At 46.8% G+C, this 24,211-nt stretch overlaps 1 protein-coding gene across 20 annotated transcripts in view; it reads right to left on the minus strand.

Annotated features, from left to right (window-relative positions):
- MAPT (microtubule associated protein tau) overlaps positions 1–24,211 on the minus strand; it is a 101,872-nt gene that overhangs the window by 52,552 nt on the left and 25,109 nt on the right. Inside the window, exon 1 of one of the 20 annotated variants that reach the window (XM_077854001.1) lies at positions 21,212–21,503. The exons of the other annotated variants lie outside the window; for them this stretch is intronic. The gene's annotated coding sequence lies outside the window, so the exon portion shown is untranslated. Of the gene's footprint in view, positions 1–21,211; positions 21,504–24,211 lie in introns of those variants that run through there. 20 annotated transcript variants of the gene reach the window in all.

Genomic DNA, 24,211 nt, shown 5'->3' on the forward strand with positions numbered 1-24,211 from the left:
TGGATCCTTGGCAGTTCTGATGCCTCTGTATGCCCCCACCCAGGCCTTTCCTCCTATATGGTTCTTCAGGGGGTCTGTAGGTTTCTTCTGACCTATGGCAGTCTTTACCTGATGTAGATGAAGACCAAATAGTCTTCCTGCACCTCCTGCCTCTTTCCTATTCTTCCTAATTCTCTTACCCACAGCAATGCAGTTTGGTAATGAGTAATTCAGGTTCTAGAAAGCTCCTTGGGTAAGCCAGGGCAACACTGGACACTCTTTGGGCAGCTTTGGAGTATTAATAGCACCTGCTTATGTGAGTCCTGTCTATAAGCCAGTCTCAGGAACTTGAGAGAGAGAGAGAGAGAGTCTCTCTGTAATGCAACAACCTCATGAGAAGAATCATTGTCCCCACTTTCTGGATGAGGAAACAGACTCAGAGAGGTTCCCTAACCTGTTGAGGGTCACACAGCTAGGAAGAGGCAGAGCAGGGTCTGAATTTGGATCTTTCCATGCTCTAACCCATCCCTAGGCTACTACATCCTACTGGTCGGTGCCTTCCCAACAGACTAGAAAGCACAGCCCTTCTCTCCCCTCCAGCACTGGGGGACAGAAGCTATCCTATCCCGGCTGGAGGGAGAGCCCCGAGGGCAGCCAGCGCCCTGCTGTCACAGTGCAGGTGCCCGGAGTCCGACAAACAGACGGGCTCCCCCCTCCCCACTCCGCTGTCTTCCCCCTCCCTCCTCCTCCCCCTCCTCTATTCTCCCTCCCTCCTTCCCCCTTTCCTCTTCCCCCCTCCTTCTCCCTCCTCCCCCCCTCCTTCCTCCCCCTCCTCCCTTCTCCCCCTCCCTCCTCCCCCCTTTCCCCCTCCCTCTTTTTTCCTCCCCCCTCCTCCGTCCTCCCGGCTTCCTCCCCCTCCCCCTCCCCCTCCCTCCGCGAGCCCACCTCGAGGGCGTAGCTGCTCCGGGCCGCGGGGCAGCCTCGCTAGGGGGCAGCAGAGCCCGGCGGCGGCGGCGGCGGCCGCAGGCTTCTCCCGGGGGCGCCTGCGGTGACTCAGCGCAAAGCCTCCCGCGCTCCGGGGGCCCCCGCCGCAGTGAGGCTGATCGCCCTTAGGCTCCCTCCGCTGAAAAGCCCCACAAGGCACATAGGCGTGCCAACGCACGACCTCGCGAATCTGCCCAACACACTGAATCGTTCCCTTAAAAAGTACGATCTCTTGGCACAGGAGTGCCTCAGTGGAGCTGCTGTTAAAAAAGCAAACACCCTTGGGATGGCTGGGTGGCTCCGTGGCTGAGTGCCTGCCTTTGACTCAGTCGTGATCCCCAGGTCCTGGGATCAAGTCCCCGCAGGGAGCCTGCTTCTCCCTCTGCCTCTGTGTCTCTCATGAATAAATACATAAAATCTTATTAAAAAAATGAAAAAGCAAACACCCTACATGGACCTCTCTCAGAAAGCTGAAGATCCAGTAGAGATAAATCTAGAATCCAAAAAAAACTTTGTTCCCCAAGGTTACTTTGGGGTCCGGCATCCCATGTTTGCTCTGGTCCCTCTTTTGCATCATCAGGAAAGTGCCAGTGCACCAGGGTGGAACACAGGATTCCTCCTAATGACAGGAGTCGTGTTTCAAGTGTCTCCTGGTATGGACTCATTTTATTCACACACCTGCCTCGCCTCCATGATTACGCCTCCTTCAACAGATGGGGAAACCCAGGCACAGGAAGGTTTGAGTAAGTTGCCTCAGGTCTCACTGTAGGGATGCCATGGAGAGGGAGTTCAAAGCCCAGGCAGCCTAGCATCAGAATCTGACCTTGTAAAAGCAGATACTGGTGATCGAATCAAGCAGTGATGGAGATGCCAGGACCCTTGCTCAGTGGAACTAAAGCTTTCATTTCCCTGGAAAATTGCCTCTAGTATTTACACTCTACTCTTTAACACTTAAGGTCCAACTGTTTTACTTTAGGATACAGGGATTAGTGAAAGGGCATGCATACTAGTCTCTGGGGCTGAGGCAGAGTCTGGGCCCCAGGTCATTAAGAAATCCCTCTAGGCAGGAAGCTGGAAGCCAACTGTACCCAAAGGAAGAGAAAGAGCCTCATGGGTTTCAATCAACACCCCCCTTGAGGCTGACTCCTGGCAACCCCTATGGCTGCAGACACCCTTCACTAACAGCTGGTCCCAACTATGAGTGTCTGAGGAGCTGCATCTCCAAAGGTGCTGTCCCACCCACCCCCGCCCCGCCCCTCCACGGTAGCGCACCCAGCACAGAGACAGCCAGAGGGAAGTCCTCAGAGTGCTCAGTAAGATGTGCAGGAGGGAAGACTGCTGGCATGGCAAACCGCAGAGGAGCTCTACAATATGAGCTCATGGTTGCATCATATCACAGTGTACTACGGAATGTTCTAGAACCAAATCTGAACAATAATAAAGATACCCAGATTTTAAGCATCCCTGCCAAATTAAGAGAAGATAAAGGAGCCCACAGAGAGGGAAGCCTTATGTTGGGGAGAAGAAAATGGAATAATCCTGGGCCTCCATCCAAAGAGAACAATCAACAGTTGTATGAAAGCATGAATGAAGGGTGCTTTTTTGGGGGGAGGTGGTGCTGCTGTGCACACACACTGTGTCATGACTGATGTCAGCTGGCTAATGTCCACCATCGTTAGAAAATTTAGATTGTGTCTGAGAGGACAATTCTAGTTTTAAGCCTAAGATTTTTGTTGTATTTTATTTATTTTTTCCATTAAAGGCTTCACTCCTCCTTTGTAGTGGCTGGTATAGTGAAATAGTGCTGTAACATCTGGCAGGGTGACCTATCAGGCCTGGGTGGCCTTTGTGTTCAGAACTGCAGCCAATTTCCCTCCAACCCACTTTCTGACACGTTTTCCATCACTCCGCCTTCAATGAGGACAGCGCTGTTGTGTGAAATCCTGATGGGTGGGAGAGATGGGTTGCTTCGCCTGTGCTGTTCAGGAACCAGCAATGTCCCTGACCACCACTTTAATTCTACCTGAGATGAGTCCTCTGAATTCAGAGCACCAAATGGATAAGGAGGAGTCTCTTCTGATATCAAAGCCAAGAAAAGCAGAGCAAAAAATTGCTTTTCTTGGGCAAATCACTCTTAATCCTTAAAGAGAGAGAGAGACTGAGAGAGAGAGAAAGAAAATGTATTGTTTTATGAAAATGGTTCATAGGGCTCCCTGAGTGGCTTGGTCAATTCAGCCTTGGACTTAGGTATCGGCTCAGGTCATGAACTCAGGGTCCTGGGATTGAGCCCCACATGCAGCCCCACACAGGGTTCCGTTCAGCCCGAGGAGAAGAGGACAAGTGAGGGGGTCCCTCTGGGGAAGTCTCAGAAGTGGTGGAGAGGAGGTAAATGCCAAAAGCAAAACTAGGGAGTCTATGCTCCCCCTTCCATCCAGTGCTGGGGCCCAGATAAAGCAATGGGCAGGCACGGAGAGGATGTGGCAGGTGACTGGCGAGGGACAAACCATGGCACTAAAGTCTCAGCTTGCTGGGAACATGCCCAGGAGCAGTGAGGGAGGCAGGAGTTTGCAAAGCCGCAAGGAATGACCAGAAATTGGCTCCTTTTGCCATGACATTTCATTAGATGGAAACAACAGGGAAGAGGAGAATGAAGAAGGAAAGTGGTCGTTTTTAAGTTGCTTTCATTTCTATTTGTTGAGTCTGAGGACATCTCTGAAAGACGCGGGGGAGAAGAGGGTGGCGGGAGGCTATTGCTAATTAGCAGCTATCCATCAGTAATGAATGGCCTGAACTCAGCATTGTCTCAGAAGGATTGGAAATAAAGTGTCCTTTGAACACACTTAAGAAATGTCCCACCAGGTCAGGCACACCATCCCTGAATTCCTAAAGGTGCCCTGATATGGCATCAGGGCCAGAGTGAATGACAGTACAGTACAGGGGACGTCAAGCTCACACTCAGGCCAGGCTGCTGCTTACTAGCTGGGTGACCTTGGGTGAGTCACTTAACCTCTCAGAGCCTCCACTGGTTGGTCCATAAAATGAGGAGTTTAACTGAGTTAATATATCTCCAGTGCTTAGAATCTTCACTGGCTTCCAGAAAACACTATGTAAGTGCCACCTGTGGTTATTGCCATGACAACCATATCACCCATTAATTTAGCCAAACCTTTCTGCATCCTGTTTGTATTTTCAGACCAAACAGCTTCACAGGGCACAAGGCCCCACCCCACTTTGGATCCAATGACACGTGGTGCCCCCTTGGCCCTCCCAATGCAGCCTCCAGCCAGGCAGGGCAGATGGTGTACCCAGTGAGATCATCCTCTGGTCCCGTGACGCCTGGAGACAGGGCCAAAATCGTGTCCTGGAGCACCCTGCATGAAGCTGACTCCTTTGTAAGAAGGATGGGGGAGAAAGGAACAACTGGCATGGAGAGAGAGGTCCACTCTATATCACCAAGTGAAAAAGGCAGCTTTAAAAATGTGCTTGTACAGAATTTTTATAAACAAAAAATCCAATAAGTATATGTATATGTGCAGACAAAAAGTCCTAAAGGCTGAACAGAGGTTTTCTCTGGAAAGGGAAATGGAATTAGGAAGAGGTCCTCTTGTTGGAATCTACATTTTTGTTTTATTATATTGTTTTATAAATATGCTTATAATCTAATAAAAAGCAATAAATGCAGTCCCATTTTGGTGATGCAAAACATCTGTAACAGTTAAGGACTTTTCCCACTTCTCCTTTGATTCACAGGTCACAAACTGCCTTCAGCTACTGGCAAGGTCAGAGGGACAGGTAGCCAAGACACTTAACGTTGACTCCAGGCATCAGGATCACTCTGTCATCAGTGACGGGGACAGAGCCCACTTAGGCTGACACTGTGCATGTGGCATTCTTACCTGAGGCCATAGGAGCACCACCTGAAGTACCAGACAGGGGTGAAGGCCTGTGGAGCCCAGGGGGGCCCTGGATGGGAGAGGTCAACATGCCTGGAGGAAGGTAACGAGATTTAGGGGTTGGGTTTGCTCACAGCTGGAGTGTAGCCCTTCAGGTACACAGTTAACACAGAGTCACAGATACCTGGACATAGGACTCTGATGTCACAAACCCTTGCCTATTGCAAGTGTGATTACCTAAATCTAGTGAGGGGTAAGGAGTAATGTGTCTACACTCTACAGAGAGCTGCTATTGTTCGTGCATTTATATCCACCTTGTTCTAAAAGGAATTTAGAGAAGCAGGGACATGAAAAGAAGCTCCACAGAGCCGAAGCTATAGCTATACGAGCCCTAGAAAATGTAACTTCCAAAATGAAGTATGTCCTGTAAGATCCCATGGCTATGTCAGAATAGAAAAATAAAAGCTCTTTAGGTAAAGGGGAAACCAGGCAATTTTGCTGCATCTATGGAGGCTGGCAAAATAGTTTCAATATTTATCAATACGATTGATAATATTTATCAATACAATTAAATTAGAATAAAGAAACGCAAATATTCCCCAGCATGTGACCCCAGGTCATGCCCTCTGATCTTGATAAAATAATTATGCTTGACAACGTGGAGTATCTAGCTGGAGCTGGGGAAAATGAAAAATTGTATGAAGTGAAGAAATTATCTCGAAAGTCAGAATTTTTATTTTTATTTTTTTTCAAAAGTCAGGATTTAAGCACAACTTTGGAACCGGATCCAATCTGGGTATCAGATCAATTAAAATTGACCCATCAGAAATTCAGCTCAGGAAGAGAGGAAATCAAAACCAGGGCACACATTTAAGTTCTAGGCTCCAAGAACACATTTCAGAGAAAGCCCGGACACAAAATGTCTATTATCCAGCAGAAAGATGGACAATACTTAAGTTCAGAAACAAATTATAGTCCAGGAGGGAAGAAGAAAGAATGACTAGATTTTCATCTGAAAGAGAAAAAGTTGGCAAGGAAGAAGTACAAAACACTCTGAAACATAATAGGAAATTAAACTCTACATGGAGAATGAGAAAGCATTATACCCTGGGGGTGGAAGACAAGAGGAGATAATGCTCGCCTGTCGCCTGTCGGTCATCAGGCAGTAGAGCAGGAAAGCAGTGTGATTCGGTGTGGTCATCCCAGCCCGTATCTGGGCTGCTTCTGGGGTCTTCCAAGTGTCTCAGGAGTCACAATCAGAATCAAAATCATAAAGGAATACTTTAAACTACTGAATTGTAACTTTAAATAGGTGAATTTTATGTCATGTGCATTATGATCTTAATAACGGTGTTTTCAAAACATCGCAGAAGAGGCTCAAAATTAAATTTATTTTATTTGGCTTAATCTAAAAATACAGATGCCCTTCAATTCTCCTGTGGGCAGGGAGTTGGAACCCTGGGCCTGAACCGGCTAGAAAGTGATTCCCTCTGAGGAGTGTCTGAGATTAAGAAGCTTGTATACAAACCTCCTTTCAACTGGGCAATCCGGCTTGGGCTCAGATCCTACCCCTGGGGCAAGTTCTTCTGTGATAAAACAAACCACGAAGGTGGCTTCATATTGCTTGTGCATTCTCAGAAGCTTTCCCTTCTTCTGTGGGGAGAGCAGAGGTCTTGGCCTTGGGCAGGGGGCAAAGAGGGTGTATGGCCCACTATGGTGCCAAGGGGAGCCAGGAAAAATGCTGGGCAACAAGGCACTATCCCAGGTGGATGGGCCAGCAGGTTGGGCAGGTCAAAGCATCTTTGTGGGGGAGGTACAATGTCACATCCATTAAAACACAGAACTGGCCGTGCACAGGGAAAGGAGGGAAAATGAATGGAGGAGACAGAGATGCTGTAGAGATGGAGGGTTAGCCTCTGATGGGCCCTCCAAGCCAGCAGGCCCAGGCTGTATTCACCTCTTGTCCTCCCAAAGCTCAGGGTGTGCAGAGGCCAGAGAGGCAGGGCTCGCTGGGGAGGTGCACACATGCATCTGATGTCTTGGGGAAAGGGAAACATCATAACACCCTTATTTCTGAGGACTTTACCACACATCTCCCTGACCCCACGTCTGTGGGATTAGGCTGGAGACTTACGCATTCCTGAGACATGAGTAGGAACCACATTACTTCCCACCTATCCTCTCCACTCTACATGTGGCCTAGTGTTTACTATCAGATTTGTCACCTCATACTCTAATTGTACCCCCATCAGAGGCTCTTTGAGAGTGGAGACTCCTGCCTTTGTTTTTTTAAACCACTAGAAACAACTCAGTTCTTAGAGCACTACTTGGTATGGGGTAGGTGCTCAGTATACCTTCACAGATGGATGGATGAGATGTGGACTGGAAGACACTCATCCCACTTTGTGAAATGATGTATTCTGCCCTAAATGCTAAGCTCTTTCTCACCTCTGGGCCTTGGCACATGCTGGTCTCCCTGTCAGGAAAGCCCTCTTCTCCCCTTTCCCTCCCCTCTGCCTGGCTAACTTCTACTCAAGTTCTAGGCTTTATCAAAGCACTCCTAGAAGCACTTTTAGCAGCCCTTCCTGGCTCTGCCAAATGCCCTTATGTGTGCCCTAATGAACACTTGTCGCGTGGTGTTGTGATTCTCTGGTTACTTGGCGCTGGTACTGGAATGCTAATGCCCTGAGGATGGAAGGGCCATGCCACCTTCTTCACCATTGTGGCTTTAGCACCTGGCCCATCACTGGAACAAGGAAAGCCCCCAGTAGACTGGTGAGCCAATAAGTGTGTGGGGCAGGGAGATGGGTTTTGGTGGGATGGAGGGGGAGTTGGGTCGACATTAATTGCTAACACTTCCCAAGCTCACAGCTCATGGTCTGTTTTAAACCTGAGAGCCAGCCTGTTCTCTCATGACACAATCAATCCCCTGGGTAACAGATGTACCTCTGACACCCCACTGGAGAGAATGTTCCTCTGTGATTGGAGAAAGAACTCAAATTCTCCTACACCTCTGTAAACAAGTGACCAAAGTAAACTGGATATATAACTGCTATGTCAGCTGGGTGTTGGGCCAACCAGAATGACCTTGAGTTTGTCATCTTTGTCATCAAGCTCTCTCCTGTTTTTGTTTCTCTCCCCTCAAAAAGACTCATTCTCCAGGCATTTTTCTGGAAGCCCCCACTTGGCTGGAACAGATTCATATAATCCTGGGTTCTCAAGCTTGATCTTAAAGAAAGAGCCCCTCTATGGCACAGAGAGGGGCAGTAACTTGCTCACGGTCACACAGTTAGTCAGCGCTGAAGCCAGGATACAAACCTAAGTCAGGGGAACAGTTCACTGAAGATACCCCAAGTAAGGCAGAAAATCACTGTTTTCCATAACATCAAATCCGCGCATTTGATACTACAGGTCAGTTGCAGTTCTGTTTGCTTAGAAAATACCATAACATGTTTTCCATAAGTACAGAAACTTGTGCTATACAGACTAACTTTGCCCATTTCATAGACTTTACCACTCTTCTCTTTGAGTCCCCATCACAAATCTCAATTTGTGCTTCCTATTGGGGAGGAGAGAAATGATCTGATTCCTTCAGTTTACACCAAGGATGAACAAAAATAGGAGAAAGTGAGTTCACTGAGAGTACAGATCACTTTTCACCAAAGAAAAATAAGGACGTGAGAATCTGAAACATGCTCAGAGAGAACATGTCATGTCAAGAGAAACTGTCCCCAGTGCAGGTCATGCATAAAATCCAGGGCTCTCCTCACATGTGGCCCCAGGGACATTTTGGGAGTAGATGTATGTGCTCTGTCACTGGGTCCTTGGAGGCTCAGGATAAAGCCACATCGTATGATTATCTGTTAAGAACCTGTCACCCTTCAATTCTTCAGTTCAAGAGAAATGGTAGAGTAATTAGAAACCACGAAGAAGACCACTTACAATTATAGCACTCTGTACTTTACTTTTCATTCTTGTGGCTCATTGTTTGGACAGCATTTCCAGGGATCCATGAAATGTTGACTTACAAGCAATATCTAAGGGACCGAGAGTGTCTAAACACCTCAAACCAGTGATTAAAGGCTTGTTTTAGGTGAAAAATACAAAATGAGAGAAAAAACTGTAACTGGGTATAAAAGGAACTCATCTTATTTAGGAAAATCTGGTACCAAAAAAAAAGTGCAATGTGACCAAACGTATTATCAAATATGATTCAGATTATCTGCTTCCTAATTTAGATACTTATGCCATTTTTTCCAGGTCTGGTTTGAAAGCTGTAATTATTAAATCGTCTCTTAAGTAAAACAATGCGCTTGCATTTAGTAAATGTGATAGAATAATAGCCTCTCAGAGATGTTCAATATCCTTTTTTTAAAAAAAGATTTTATTTATTTATTCATGAGAGACACACACACACAGAGACAGAGAGAGAGAGAGGCAGAGGAAAGCAGGCTCCATGCAGGGAGCCTGACATGGGACTCAATCCCAGGTCTCCAGGATCACGCTCTGGGCTGAAGGCGGCGCTAAACCGCTGAGCCACCAGGGCTGCCGTTCAATATCCTAATCCCCAGAACCTACAAATCTGTTACTTCACATGGCAAAAGGGAAGCAAGATTGCAGATGGAATTAAGGCTGCTGACCCACTGAATTTAAAATAGAGTGTTGAACCTAGATTATTCTGGTGGGCCCAATATAATCACAAGGGTTCTTCCATGTGGAATATGGAGGTAGGAGAGTCAGTGTCAGAGCAATGTGACATGAGAAAGACTCATCTGGTCAACACTGGCTTTGAAGATCGATGGGGCCATGAGCCAAGGAATACATACAGCTCCAGTAGCTGGAAAAGACAGGAAAGCAGATTCTCCCCCAGACCATCCAGAAAGGAGTGCAGCCCTGACAACACCTTGATTTTAACCCACTGAGACCTGTGTCAGATGTCTGACTTCCAGAACTGTCAGATAAACATTTGTGTAGGTTTAAGGCACTAAGTTTGTAGTACTGAGTTACAGAAGCAAATAGACAATTACCACAATTAATTTCTCTAAGTCTGCTCATTAATGTGGACTCGTACTTTAATGACCACTTGACTTCGGGGAAAGGAAGGAAAGAAATGGACTGGGACAGCACAGCTGCCATGCACAGGCCTTGGTGAGACCCTGTAGCATGTGCCACATTCGGTCTCCCTTACCCTCTAGCAAGGTGGGTATCGACAGCGCCATTGTAGATGGCTCTGAATCTCCAAGAGGTTGAGGCACTTGTCTGAAGCTTCCACTGGTAAAGTGGAAGCAAGTCTGTTGGCCTCCAGAGTACTTTCTATTCTACGGTGTAGCTTTCCTTTCCACTCAAGCTAAATGGTGCAGAAAGCCCACTGGGCCTGCTCTGTCCGATTGTGCACAGGACAGCCCCGAAATGGTGGCCACATCAGCTCCACAGGCCTTTCTGGGTCCCTTCCTCCCTTCCCTCCCATGCCAGCAGAATTGGAGACCCATAGCTTGGTCCTTCCATGGCCCCAGCTTCTGCACTGTCCCTTGAAGGGGTCACAAACAAAGCAGTACAATGCATCTTCATCTGTGCCAGAGAGAGGCAGTAAATCAAGTGGAGAGTCTGACCCATGAGCCACATGGATGATGGCTAACCAATGTGCTCTTGTACCACATACGTACCTGCACACTACAAGTGGGCACTGCGAGAGAGGGAGGGCTCCTTTCCTACTATGAATAGTGAAGTAGATGGAAGGGCCTTCCTCTCTCAGGTGGGAAGAAATGGAGTGGAAGTCACCCCTATGGCCTTCTCACAATGCTACCCAACCCTAGCCTGCATGCTCTGTGTGTGCTTAGGTGGCACATGTGGCTCTTGAAGCCTCTTGGGTGTTCAGGGAATGCACCTGGACTTAGCTCAAAACAGAGTCTGCTTTGGGAACTGTCCAGATGTGGATAGCTAATGATGTAATGGGGGGAGGGCCTTTTCTCAATCAGAGGATAGGATCCTGTTAATTAAGAAGCAATGCTTTGTGCTTAAAAGGCACAATCCAGACCCATCCATTAGTCTCTTCATTTAAGATCACTTTTAAATAAAAGCCAAGCTGAGCTATAGGAAGCATCAATTATTAACGGACACAGAGAGAAGTGGGCTTCTAAGTGAGAGGCTCGGCATTCACCACCACAGAATGGAGGGAGGCTTGGGGACTGAGTCAGGCGTGTCAGCTGTGTACTGAAGTGTACACAGGTTTCTGTGCACAAATGCATCACTGATGCTGTGCTTAGGGGCTGTGTGTGTGTATGTGTGTACCATGCCCATGCATGTGTGTGTATGCCCTCCATTACTGAAGGTGGCCCCAGAATACCTACAGGCAGCAGAGCAGGCCAGCCAGGGAGAAGGTGATATAAATAGGACAGAGAAACCCCACTGGCCTAGCCCTGGCTGAGCAGCTGGAGTTGGAGGGGGGGGCTCAGGGACTAGGGCAGTGAGCAGATTATGAGGCAGGCATGTACCAGCCCCCACCAGAGACCCAGAAAAAGGAGCATCCCGGCCAGAGAAAAACACATACAAACCCTGAATGACACAGGGATAGTTTCAGAGCAAAGTGACCCCATAGTCAACTCCATTCTTGGAAGGCTGCCTGCCACGTGCAGGGGCTCCATGCTGGACAAACGGATGGAAGACGTGCTCCCTGCTCTCCCAGATCTGGGAGGGAAGACAAACATAAATACAGTCTGAGACCACAGGTCAGAAGAGAGAAGGCAGATTGGCTTGTGCCCCAAGAGCCTGTGATTTTGTGAGCTAACTATGGAATAGGTGCAAGAGACAAAGTTGTAGCAGCAGAAAGGAGATGTGGGTGGAGAAGGCTGGAGAAGGCTCTGTGGAGCTGACCAGGGGTAAGACTCAAAGGGAGAGCAGACTTGGAGCAAAAAACCCCTTCCTCTAGGCTGGAGAGGGTGGTGACAGGGTCATTATCAGGCAAAGAGGTCATCTCCAGGCAAAGGGACATCATGGGTCAAGAGTGTGACGGCTGAGACACAAGATGTTTCGGAGAAGCCCAGATCAGAGAGACTTAAGGCCAAGTGCCAGCTAAAAAGGCCCTGAGCCAACGTCGGGAGAACAGTTCCCCAAGCCAGAGCAGCCAACAAGCTCTGTGACAGTCCTGTTTGCTGGAAATTAACAAAGAATGAAGAGCCTGCGTCCTGCAGGTTTGGCTGTACAGCTAGTGGTGGAGCCACTAATTCTTGCAGAGTCCAAATTCCCGTACCGCCTTTGAGTTTTGAGGGGGTAAGTAAACTGGCCCTGGCTGTGTGCCCACCTCTGAGCGCCTTTGCAGGGTGATCCTTGGACCATAAGCAGTGGCAGGTTACATAACTCAACCACAAAGAGGTCCTGGCCAGAACCTCTTCATCAGAAAAGTAACAGCAGCATCAAGCCTTGTGAGAGGAAGATGGGCTTGGGAAGGAAAAGAGAGGGGAACAGATGGGGTGGAGGTTGAGGGAAGAGGCAGCAGGAGAGGATGCCCAGGGTCTCCTGAGGCAATGGAAAGGCCTCTTTGGAGGGACAATTCTCAGTACACCCCAACCACAGCCGGTTGTCAAATGCTGGCGACAGGCTCTTGGACACAGCAACCTTGCCCAGAGAGATCTGTAACTGCAGGCAGTTCCTTCCCAGTCCTGCTTCCATCCAGAGGGCAAAAATACACATACTTATCTAAATAGAAGTGTTCCCTCTGCTCTTCCCAATTATTAACCCAGGGTTGTTAAATAGCTTGTAGGATCAGAGGTCCTTCTTAGAGGAGAAAAACATGGAAAGACCTTGGGCTCAGGGTCCACCTTCTGTCTGGTACGATGGTTACTGTCCTCTGCAGATGAGGCAACAGAGAAGCTAAGCAAGTTGTCCAAAGACACCAGTGAGTAAGCAAGACATTAGCCTCCTGGAGCAGAGAGCTCCTTGGGTGGCCCACAGTCTCAGAAAGCAGGCTTCCGTTTCCCGGAGAACTGTCGGCTTTATATCAACTCGGTCGTGCATTCAAGTTCATGCCTGGTCCTGTACTGACTCAGCAAGCAGAAGTCTAGGAACTGAGGCACCAGCAGGCTGAATGGGTGATGGGATCATTCTGGCAATGAAGAAAAGTGGTCTTTTTTTTTTTTTTTAAGTTAAAAACCACAGGATAAACCACTCTCTGAAAAGAAGAATAAATTCATGCATCATTTAGATCCAACACACTCCCTTTAAATGTCCTAGTGACCACTAATGATCATAATCTAAAGAGACAAATCAATAATGCAAAGTCTAAACAACAAATGGAAGCCTCTCTCTGAATTCAGAGTCAATCGATAGCAAGTGGCTGGAGAGATCATTCCTCCTAAGAAAAACCTGTGAGAGTTTAGTTCAAACCAATTGCTCACTTCAACCTTCTCAAACCTAACATGTTCTTGCTTATCTACTTTTGTTGTGTGTGTGTGTGTGTGTGTTTTTAAGGTGGTAAATAGAGCAAAAGTTCCATCAGTAAACATTTTAAGGGGTGCCTGGGTAGCTCAGTCAGTTAAGCGTCTGACTCTTGGTTTCAGCTTAGGTTGTGATCTCAGGGTCGTGAGATCAAGCCCTAAATTGGGCTCCACACTTAGCAGGGCATCTGCTTGAGATTCTCTCTCCCTCTACCTGCTTTTGCTTGGTCTTTCTCTAAAATAAATAAATCTTAAAAAAAAAAAACCTCAAAAAAAAATAAACCTCAACATGAAGCACCTGGGTGGTTCAGTGGTTGAACATTTGCCTTTGGCTCAGGGTGTGATTCCAGGGTCCTAGGATCAAGTCCCACATCCAGCTCCCCACGGGAGGCTGCTTCTCCCTCTGCCTATGTCTTTGCCTCTGTGTATCTCTCATGAATAAATAAATAAAGTCTTAAAAAATAAAAATAAAAAATTTAAAAACCCAACATTTTATGGTGCAGACACTGTTGGGAGTCCTGGGAGAGCTGACCTTCAAACCCAGAGTGGCTCCTTCCTGTCCAATAGGAAGGTCAAGGATCTCGCAGGTGGTCTCATCTTCCCTGAACAAACAAAGCATTGCCTTATTAGTTTCAGCCTTAGAAGAATTGCCAACAAAGTTCTACAATCTCCTCTAGGACAAGGGGCTGGAATACAATGTGGGGACCAAGGGCAGGGTAGAAACAGCAGCTGCCACACGGCAAGACAACGAAGTAGAACACTGTAGAGCACCCAGAATCAATAATAAAAACCAGCCTGGTTTTACAAGCATCATGTGCTAGCAATCTTAAACAATATACTAAATAAATAAAATACTCCTTGAAGAAATACTCCTTGAAAAATATTTCCTTGGTCTACATTATAAACAAGTGGTGTCAATACTGTTGAGCGTTGATAACACGGATATAAGGTTCACATTAGTACTTGAAAACACATATCCTTTGGAAAACCTGGTTTCTCCATAGAAGTCACTTGGAGAACTCCCAGTTACACACAGCCCCAACATGTGCGGAGTCGGTTGCACACAGTCATTTCGAGGGAAAGTTCTTAGCAGTTCAGAATTGTGAGCTTGTTTCAGGCGCTGTCTGCAGTTCCAGCTTCTCAGAGACTGCATAGTCCTGCGTTCAGAAATCAGGTTGTAAGTGGTAGCACAGAGGCCACCAAGAAGCTGAGGTACTTCGGTGCTGTCATTCCCTGGGGCCACTTGGGAGTTTTTATTTGTTTAAAATTTAAAACGGTAACACCGAGTGTGAACTGTCAAGGGTAATATTTTTGCTTGGTAAGTGTAACTTTTATTCACATGTGATGTATTTTACTAAGTTTGATATGTTTCAAATGGAAACTTCTTTTTCTTTTTTTTAAAGATTTATTTATTTAAGAGAGAGAGCAAGAGCAAGTGAACAGGGGAGGGGCAGAGGCAGAGAGAGCGAGCTTCAAGCAGACTCCACGCTGAGTGCAGAGCCCCACACAGGGCTCCATCTCACAATCCTGAGATTGTGGCCTGAGCCGAAACCAAGAGTTGGATGTGTAACTGACTGAGCCACTCGGGTGCCCCCAAAACTTTCTAAATTGTTGAGTTATAGTGTTTAAAAAAATAAGCAATAAAGCAGTACATCTGTGGTACGATTTAAAGGTTGCTAAATTATAGGCAACTTTTGCAGATGTCTCACTTTTATTGAACTTCACTTACTAGTGAACAGTGATTTACATAAATTATATCAGGTTGCAACCAGCGATCAAAATTCAGTGGTATAAAAAACTAATAAGAAATTGTGCTTTTTCCCTATTTTGTACTATAATATTTACTTCTTCTTTACATTGTGGCATAATTATATGTGTACAGTTCAATAAAAGAAACATTTTATTATTTCTGTTTCTCTTCTGAGTATTATCTGATCACTTCATGACTATTTCTCCAGATAATTCTGTCGTATAAAGGTGGGGACAGGAAGTGGCTTATAGCACTGTTCTGGAAAGTGGCTTGATGAGTGAGCAACCCCCTTCAACAATCAGCTAGGTGCATTCATCACAGATCTGCAAGAGAATGAAGATGAATTCTTCCCCAGACTATAAATTTCCCTGCTAATGCTCAACATTCCCGTCTTTAAAAATCACATCACACAGTAGCCACAGTGACAGTGAGTTCTGGAATGTAAAACTCAATGATGTGAAGGTTCATGATAACTTTTCAGGGCCAGGGATGAGAAACCCAAGTAGAACCCGCAGAGAGTGGTGCTCCACTGGGATCTGGCCCCTGCCCAAGCCCGAAACCAGAGGCTGGCCCTCACAGCAGCCAGAGCATGTGGTCCCTGCAGCCATGACCTACTTCCCGGTCTTCCAGCAGGGGAACCGGGCAGGCATGACAAAGCAAAATTAAGTGAATTTGGAGTGAGCCCACATCAGAAAAGCTTCTAAACAGTGTTCACCTTTTATTAGGGACAGAAGGCAGATGTCATGAATAGAGGAAGAGTCTAATCTTGGAAATTAAAAGATTGATGGGCGGGGGAGGGAGGGAACGCAGAGTAGTAGAAAAAACACAGGCTTTGAAGATGAAAGATCTGGGTTCAAATTCTCATTCTGCAATTTATTGGCTTATGATTTTGGGCAAGTGACTTAACCATTCTGAGCCTCACTTTACTTGTTTGTAACATGGAGATAGAACCTCATTTCTCAAAGCTGTCCTGAAATGAAGCAAAATCGTATCTGAAGTAAGATGTGAGACCATCTTACTTCTCCTTTAGTTTTCCATAATGACATAAAATATTCTATAGGGACAGAGCCAAAGCCTCATGGGGCTAATGTATCAACCCCCCCTCACCCCGGCCAACCACCACCCAGGGCTGCCTTGATGTTCGGGCAGAGACTTCTCTAAGAATGCAGAGTACACCAAACTTTTCCCAGGAAGGAACTTAGCTTGCCAGAGGGTACACAGCTTGCCAGCAAGGGCTGGGCACCCATTACCAGTTCCCCTAGGAGCCTGTGCTCCAGAGATCTGTAGCAGCAAACAATGGCCAGGTATTTCTGGGATTTTAAATAAATAAACACGTGCAAACTGTGGCTAATGAAGTCATCCAAACACTCTGTACTTAGAAGGGGATTGGATGGCAGGTGGGAGAAAGTATTAAGACAAGAAGGAAGGCCATAGTTGTTATTTAATAAGTAATGGAGCAGGGGGCACCTGGTGGCTCAGTCGGTTGAATGTCTGACTCTTGATTTTGGCACAGGTTGTGATCTCAGGGTCATTGAGATGGAGTTCTATGTCAGGCTCAGCACAGAGTCGGCTTGAGAGTCTCTCCCTCTGCCCCTCCTCCTGCTCGCTCACTCTCTCAAATAAATAAATAGGTAAAATCTCTTTTTAAAATAAAGTAATGGAAATTTTGTTTTTGTTTGATGGAGGAGCTAACATCTATTGAAATCCTTTACTGCCTATTTGTACCCCCTTCACCTGCAATAACTTCTCCTTGTCTGTACAATGGGTATAACCACATTGGGCACTGGGCCTGCCTCTCTGTAAGGTGCATAACAAAGCTTGGTTGAAGTGAAATATGAAATTTCATGAAACTAACATATTGTTACCTAGGAAAATATCCTTACCATCCTGCTTTTTGAGGAGGTTTAGGGAGATAAAATTTACAGAGATTTATTTATTCATTCAAAAAAAGTTATTGGGTCTATTTTTTTTTAGTTTTTTTTTTAAATTTTTATTTATTTATGATAGTCACAGAGAGAGAGAGAGAGAGAGAGAGAGGCAGAGAGAGAAGCAGGCTCCATGCACTGGGAGCCTGATGTGGGATTCGATCCCGGGTCTCCAGGATCACGCCCTGGGCCAAAGGCAGGCGCCAAACCGCTGCGCCACCCAGGGATCCCAACTTATTGGGTCTTAAGCACAATGCGGATTGGTGGTTTTCAAGCCTGTGCAGACAATTCCCTATAGTGTTTTTGAAAAACATACTTACCAAAAAGAAGAAGAAGAAGAAGAAGGAGGAGGAGGAGGAGGAGGAGGAGGAGGAGGAGGAGGAGGAAAGAAGAAGAAGAAGAAGAAGAAGAAGAAGAAGAAGAAGAAGAAGAAGAAGAAGAAGAAGAAGAAGAAGAAGGAGGAGAAGAAGAAGAAAGGAGGAGGAGGAGGAGGAGGAGGAGGAGGAGGAGGAGGAGGAGGAGGAGGAAAGAAGAATATAACTACTGAGGTCAGGGCCCACCCTAGGGATTAGGATTCAGTTGGCTTGGGGTGGTACCTGGGTATCGTGTGTTTTAAAGATTTTATTTATTTATTTATTTTGAAGAGAGAGAGAGAGTGTGTGTGTGTGCAGGGGGAGGGGCAGAGAGAGAAGGAGAATCTCAAACAGACTCCATGCTGAACACAGATACATCATGTGTTTTTTTTTAATTTTTTAAAAAAGGTTATTCTTTCTCTATTGAATTGTTTTGACACTCTTTTTTTTAAAGATTTTATTTATTTATTCATGAGACACACACACAGAGAGAGAGAGAGAGAGAGAGAGAGAGGCAGAAACACAGGCAGAGAGAGAAGCAGGCTCCATGCAGGGAGCCCGACATGGGACCCGATCCCGGGTCTCCAGGATCATGCCCTGGGCTGAAGGCAGACCCTAAACCACTGAGCCACCCGGGCTGCCCTACATCATGTGTTTTAAAGACCCCTCAGGTGAATCTAACGTGTAGTTAGGTTGGCAACCAGGGTACAGGTACTAGGACCACAGCAGTGAGTGACACAGGTGTGTCCCTGCTCTTGTGAAGGTGCCCAGTAGGGAGACAGTGGACAAGTGAAATAAGTGTCATAAGAAAGGACAGAAGGTCATGGGAGCATAGAATGGGCACCAGGTAGTCTGGAGGGTGGGAGAAAACTTTCCTGAGGAAGTGATGCCTAATGTGGAGGCCTGAGGGAGGAGGGCAAGTTAGCAAGGTGAAGACAGAGCCAGAGAAAGACATTCCACACAGAGGGAATACCACATGTGACGGCTCCAAGGCAAAAGATGGCAGAACATTTTCAAGCATGATCCATAAGGCTGGAAGATGAGGGAAGCAGCGATGCTAGACGTGTGAAGCAATCTGGAATTTGGGGCTTGTTTGTTACTGCAGCATAAACCTGGCCCTGCTGACTAATACACAGATTACAGTAGAATGACAGAGGGCCAAGTCCAGCCTGGATTCAGCTGAAGAGAGCAGGCACACTGGGAGAACACAGAGGTGGCAAGAGTGTCAAGGATGCTTTAAGAAACTTGGGGTGCCTGGGTGGCTCAGTCAGTTAAATGTCTGCCTTAGGTTCAGGTCATGATCCCAGGGTCCTGGGATGGAACCCAGGCAGAGACTGCTCAGTGGGGAGCCTGCTTCTCCCTGCCCTTCCTCTGCTGCTCCTCCTGCTTGTGCTCTCTTGCTCTCTCTGTCAAATAAATGAATAAAATCTTTAAAAAAAGGGGGGGGTGCTTTAAGAAACAACCTGGCTGGAAGAGGAGGAGCAAGCCAGGAGAGTTGGCTGAAGGGGGCATTTGTTTTGTTTTAAAGAGATGAATCATCGAAATCTCCTAAACACTGACATTGAGGAAGGAATCAGGAGAGAAGGGGAGGATAGAAACAGGAGAAGGGGAAAAGCAAAAGCTAAAGAAGGCTCCTGAATGGGGGGAGAGGTGGAGGGATGGAATTCAGAGAACAGAGTAGAGGGGAGCTTGGCCTTAGCAGAGCTGTCCAGGAGGGCTGCAGGGAGAGGTGCACAGAGCGAACTCTGGCCAGGAACAGAACAGTGCTGAATTAGCACCTGCCACTCAGGTCAGCCTCACAGAGCACTTTGATACTCTCCCTGTGCCCCGCCTCCCACCAGGGGATGGACCCGCCTCCCACCAGGAGATGGACATTGGCTCCTCTTTCTTAAGACCACCAAATCCCAGCACCAACTCCCACCGCCCTGCAACATTTAAGGACGTTTTCCCACAACAGAAAACAGATTAAATCAACAAATGTCATTGGTTATATTTTTAGCACTCCAAATGAGAGCTCAGGGATAGGCCTGAGTACTCCTGCCTCCCTCCATTTTTTACTTTGAACATTTTTAAATTTACAGACGGGTTACACGAATAATACAATCAGTTCCTACATGCCCTCCTGAACTCACCAACTGTTAATATTTTCAGCATTTGCTTTCTTTCTGTCATTCTCTGTACATATGTATGAATAGTTATTATACATACATAAAATGTAGTTTCAAACAATATTTTTCTTACTATAAAAGCAATATCTGCACATGTAAGTAAGTATAGCAAAGTATACAAAAGAAGTACTTACCTACAATCCTACCGCTGGAGCCATCACTATTAATATTTTCACACATGTCCTTTTTGTTGTTTTTAAATTTTTTAAAATTTATTTTAAGTCTGCTCCACACTCAGTGTGGGGTTTGAACTCATGACCCTGAGATCAAGAGTTGCATGGTCTATGGACTGAGTCAGCCAGTTGCCCCCCTATACATCCTTTTTGGATCTTCATATGCATTTTTTAAAAGATTTTATTTATTTATCCATGAAAGACACAGGAGAGAGAGAGGCAGAGACATAGGCAGAGGAAGAAGCAGGCTCTAGGCAGGGAGCCCGATGTGGGACTAGATCCTGGGTCTCCAGGATCAGGCCCTGGGCTGAAGGCAGGCGCTAAACTGCTGAGCCACCCAGGGATTCCCTTCATATGCATTTTTAAAAAAGATTTTATTTATTTATTCATCACACACACACACACACACACACACACACACACAGAGGCAGAGACACAGGCAGAGGGAGAAGCAGGCTCCATGTAGGGAGCCTGACGTGGGACTTGATCCCGGGTCTCCAGGATCATATCCCAGGCTGAAGGCGGCGCTAAACTTCTGGGCCACCGGGGCTGCCCCTTCACATGCATTTTAAACACAGTCAAGATTATACTAAATATACAGTTTGTACCATGCTCTTCTATTACATCAGAAGTGTTTTCTCGAGGGATCCCTGGGTGGCTCAGTGGTTTGGCGCCTGCCTTCGGCCCAGGGCGCGATCCTGGAGTCCCGGGATTGAGTCCTGTGTCAGGCTCCCGGCATGGAGCCTGCTTCTCCCTCTGCCTGTGTCTCTGCCTCTCTCTCTCTCTGTCTATCATGAATAAATAAATAAAAATTTTTAAAAAAAGAAGTGTTTTCTCAAGTCATGTAAATTTTCATAGACAATTTCTAATGGCTACCTACCATTCTTTTTTTTTTTTTAAGATTTTATTTATTTATTCATGATAGAGAGAGGCAGAGGAAGGCGCTAAACAGCTGAGCCACCCAGGGATTCCCTATCCAAACATTTCCTGCCACTGGCATTGTATGGGAGCAGACCTAAGTAAATGCCATCACTGAAGGAGGGAGGTAGGGGGTTGTGGAGGCAGAGGGAGGTGTGGCCCTGGAGGGGAGGACCCATCCCAAATCACCTCCAATGCTGGAAACTGAAAGAAGGGGTGGAGAAACCATGCCTCTCAGGGCTTCTCATTCTGGTCCATTGCAGGCACTTGAGAAATGGTCACTACATGAATAAACAAATCCACAAACGTGTATTTCTGCATTCCTATCACATGTCCAACACAAGCGACAAGGAGAGAGAAGCACGAGAAAAAGCAAGGGATCATGGGACGAAAGACACTAACTGGGTGTGCAGGACTCGAAATTAAATTCACCCACATACAATATGGGCAAGTTTTCTTAGGACAACCCGCCCACTGCTAGCGCTGACGTCTGCAGACCTCCCTCTTCTACAGGCAAGTCTCGATCTGATTCAGCTCCAGAATGCAAGCAGTTAGGAAGATGGGAGATGCAGGAGGGAAGTCAGGTGTGATCTCAAGGGCCAGCCCCCAGTGTTGCCCAGGGAAGGGCAGCAACATTACCTAAGGAAACAGGGAGGCCACTCGCAGCTGCTTCTCTGCTGGGAGCTGGTTGTCCCAGAGCAGGCCTTGGCCACAAAGGTGAAGGCAGTTCTCCACCCCAGCACTTTGCAGCGGATGTGCTGTCACTCCATTGGGATGATTTTCCATAAGTGACTCCTGGTTGTCACCCCGATTCCAAACCAGTAGGAGCAGCCCCTATTAGTGGAGATGGGCTGAATGGGGGCTGCAGGGAGGTGGTGGGCACACACTGGTGTAAAAGTGGGATGGAGCTGACACACACTGGTGTAAGCTGGGATGGAGGCCCCAGGGCCAGGGAGGGTGGGCGTGACATCACAGTCAGCCTAGGAGAAAAGCCAGGTCTGTGAAGTCATGAAGTTCTGCGGCCTTTCTCCCCACTGCTTTGGGCACTGGTTTTTTATCTTTTTTGCCTTCGAATGGCAAGGAATGGGTGAACAGGCTGAGAAGAATGGAGTGGAGGAGGCTGGGACGCCAGCCCGCTATTCTCCGACATTTGGGAGTTGATATGCACTCCTTCACTCCCCATAATGCCTGCTAAGTGAGGAGGAACTGAACAGCGGAGCCTTCAGAGTCACAAGTGACTTAAACCCTACGCTCACATTTGAGTGGGCTTTGGAGATTCCAGACTTTGAGCACCCGACAGGGCAAAGAGGAGAAGGCGCGTCCTGGGTTGTCACTACTGTGGGCTGGGGGCTGCTGTCTTTCCTCTTCCTGCAGATTTGCATAGGCCTGTCTCACACATGTGAAGCAGAACTTTGGTTACAGTTCAAGGGACACAGGGTTTAGTTGTGAAATGCAAAAAAGAGGGCTTGTGAAATCCAGAGAATGTACTTAAGGATCTTTTAAATGCAAACACTCAGCTAGCACTTGGTACATGCAAGCTTCTTTTCTACACACATGACAAGTCTGAGTACATTTCATTCTCTTCCCAACCCTATGAGGTGGGTATTATTATTTTTACAGCAATTATACAAATAAGGAAACAGGCACAGAGAGGTTGAGCAACCTGCCCAAGTTCACACAGCTAGGACACGGTAGGGCTGGGATTTGAACCAAGGTACTTGGCTCTGGAGTGTGTACGTGAAACCTCACTGCCACGTCAGAGAAACTGTAGGACAAGTTTTCCAGAAGTGATGGCTGAGTTCTACTTCCCCCAGTTTGTACCCTTCAAGAAGGGAGCCTTTCTAAAGACGATAGTAGGTAGGTCAAGGTCCCACACAGTGGTGACAGTGGCTGAGTCAATAAACAGCTTCAGTGTCATGTGCTGAAGAGGTGAGAAAGACTTTAATGACTTTAATGAGAAAGACTCAGATTCCCTTTTATGGGAGGAAACCAGAGCACATGGAGCCCTGGAGGCAGGTTGGCTCCAGGCACTCCCTCAGCACCCACAAGCAAACCTGGGGTGGTTAGACCACATCCAGGCTGCTCCCTCCCTGAGTCTCAAGAGTAGATGTTATGGGGCTCCCAGGTTAAACCAGCTATGGAGGGGCCACTGTTTCCTGATGGCCCAGGACCTGTCCTAGCCCTGGCCTGATGTCCTGGTAGGAATCCAGTCCCAACATCAGCCTTATCTCTGGGCTACTTTCTCATTCTATTCTCAGTTAAAATTCCTGAGTCATGACAGAGGACAAGAAATGCTGGAGAGAAGCCTTCAGGTACTATCTGTTCTAGGCATCCTCTCTTTTAAGAGAACATCAAGATTCCCAATTTCAGCTCAGATCATGATCGCAGTCATGAGATCGAGCCCTCCATCAGGCTCTACACTCAGCAGGGAGTCTACTGGAGGATTCTCTCTTCCTCTCCCTCTGCCCCTCCCCAGCACTCATGCACACCCTCTCTCTAAAATAAATAAATCTTTAAAAAAAAAAGTCAAGATACCTCAACATAATAACATAACACCTTTTCATTGCACACATAAAACTAATAAAACCACTGTGTGTATGTGTGTGTGTGTGTGTATTTCTTCCCTAGCTAGACTTAGCTTCCCAAAGACCAACACTGAGTGGTTTCCAAGCATGTAGCAGGCATTCAATTGGACATGCTGAACTTTTTCAGACTTTAAGGTATAACTTGTTTAGACACCTGGGCTGGGAATTTTGATAAAATACCCCCTAGTTAAAAGATGGCAACCAACAAGTATCAGATGAATGGAACCCTCAAAGAGCAAAAATATAAGACCTTCAGAACAAGAGCACAGAGCTGCCCAGAGTCAGCCATGATACAGACCAGAGAGAGGACTCGGAGTACACATCAGTCAAAAACCATTTGCCGAGGATCATGGGCTTAGGTGCTCTGAACATCCCTAATAAGACTCTTCAGTTCCTGCTCCTTACTTCCAGCAGGATGGGTGGCACCAGAATACCCCAAAATTGACAAAGAGCAGGGCTTGGTCACAGACGTGAAGGCAGTTCCCTGCCCCAGCGCTTTGCGGTTGGTGTGCTGTCACTCCACTGGGATGATTTTCCATAAGTGGCTCCTGGCCGTCATTCCAATTCCAAACCTGCAGGATCAGGACCAAAAACCCCTCCCCCAAGGTCTCAAAATCCCCACCTCAGGAAGTTCTTGCTGTCTAGCTTTAATTCTTCCAGATAGAGTCTAACCCAGACAAACAGCCTATGAGTTATATTACAGAGTTTTAAAGAGTCTAAATTAGTAACCTATACTTGAATACCAGGAACATTTAATCAAAGTACATTTTTTTTAAAGTTGCTAAGAGAATGCATCTTTATTTTTATTTTTTTATTATTTTTAAAATATTTATTGATTATGATAGTCACACACAGAGAGAGAGAGAGAGGCAGAGACATGGGCAGAGGGAGAAGCAGGTTCCATGCACCAGGAGCCCGACGTGGGATTCGATTCCAGGTCTCCAGGATCGCGCCCTGGGCCAAAGGCAGGCGCCAAACCTCTGCGCCACCCAGGGATCCCGAGAATGCATTTTTTTTAAAAAAAGATTTTATTTATTTATTCATGAGAGACACA

Source organism: Canis aureus, chromosome 16, assembly GCF_053574225.1.
Source record: "Canis aureus isolate CA01 chromosome 16, VMU_Caureus_v.1.0, whole genome shotgun sequence".
Lineage (NCBI taxonomy): Eukaryota > Metazoa > Chordata > Mammalia > Carnivora > Canidae > Canis > Canis aureus.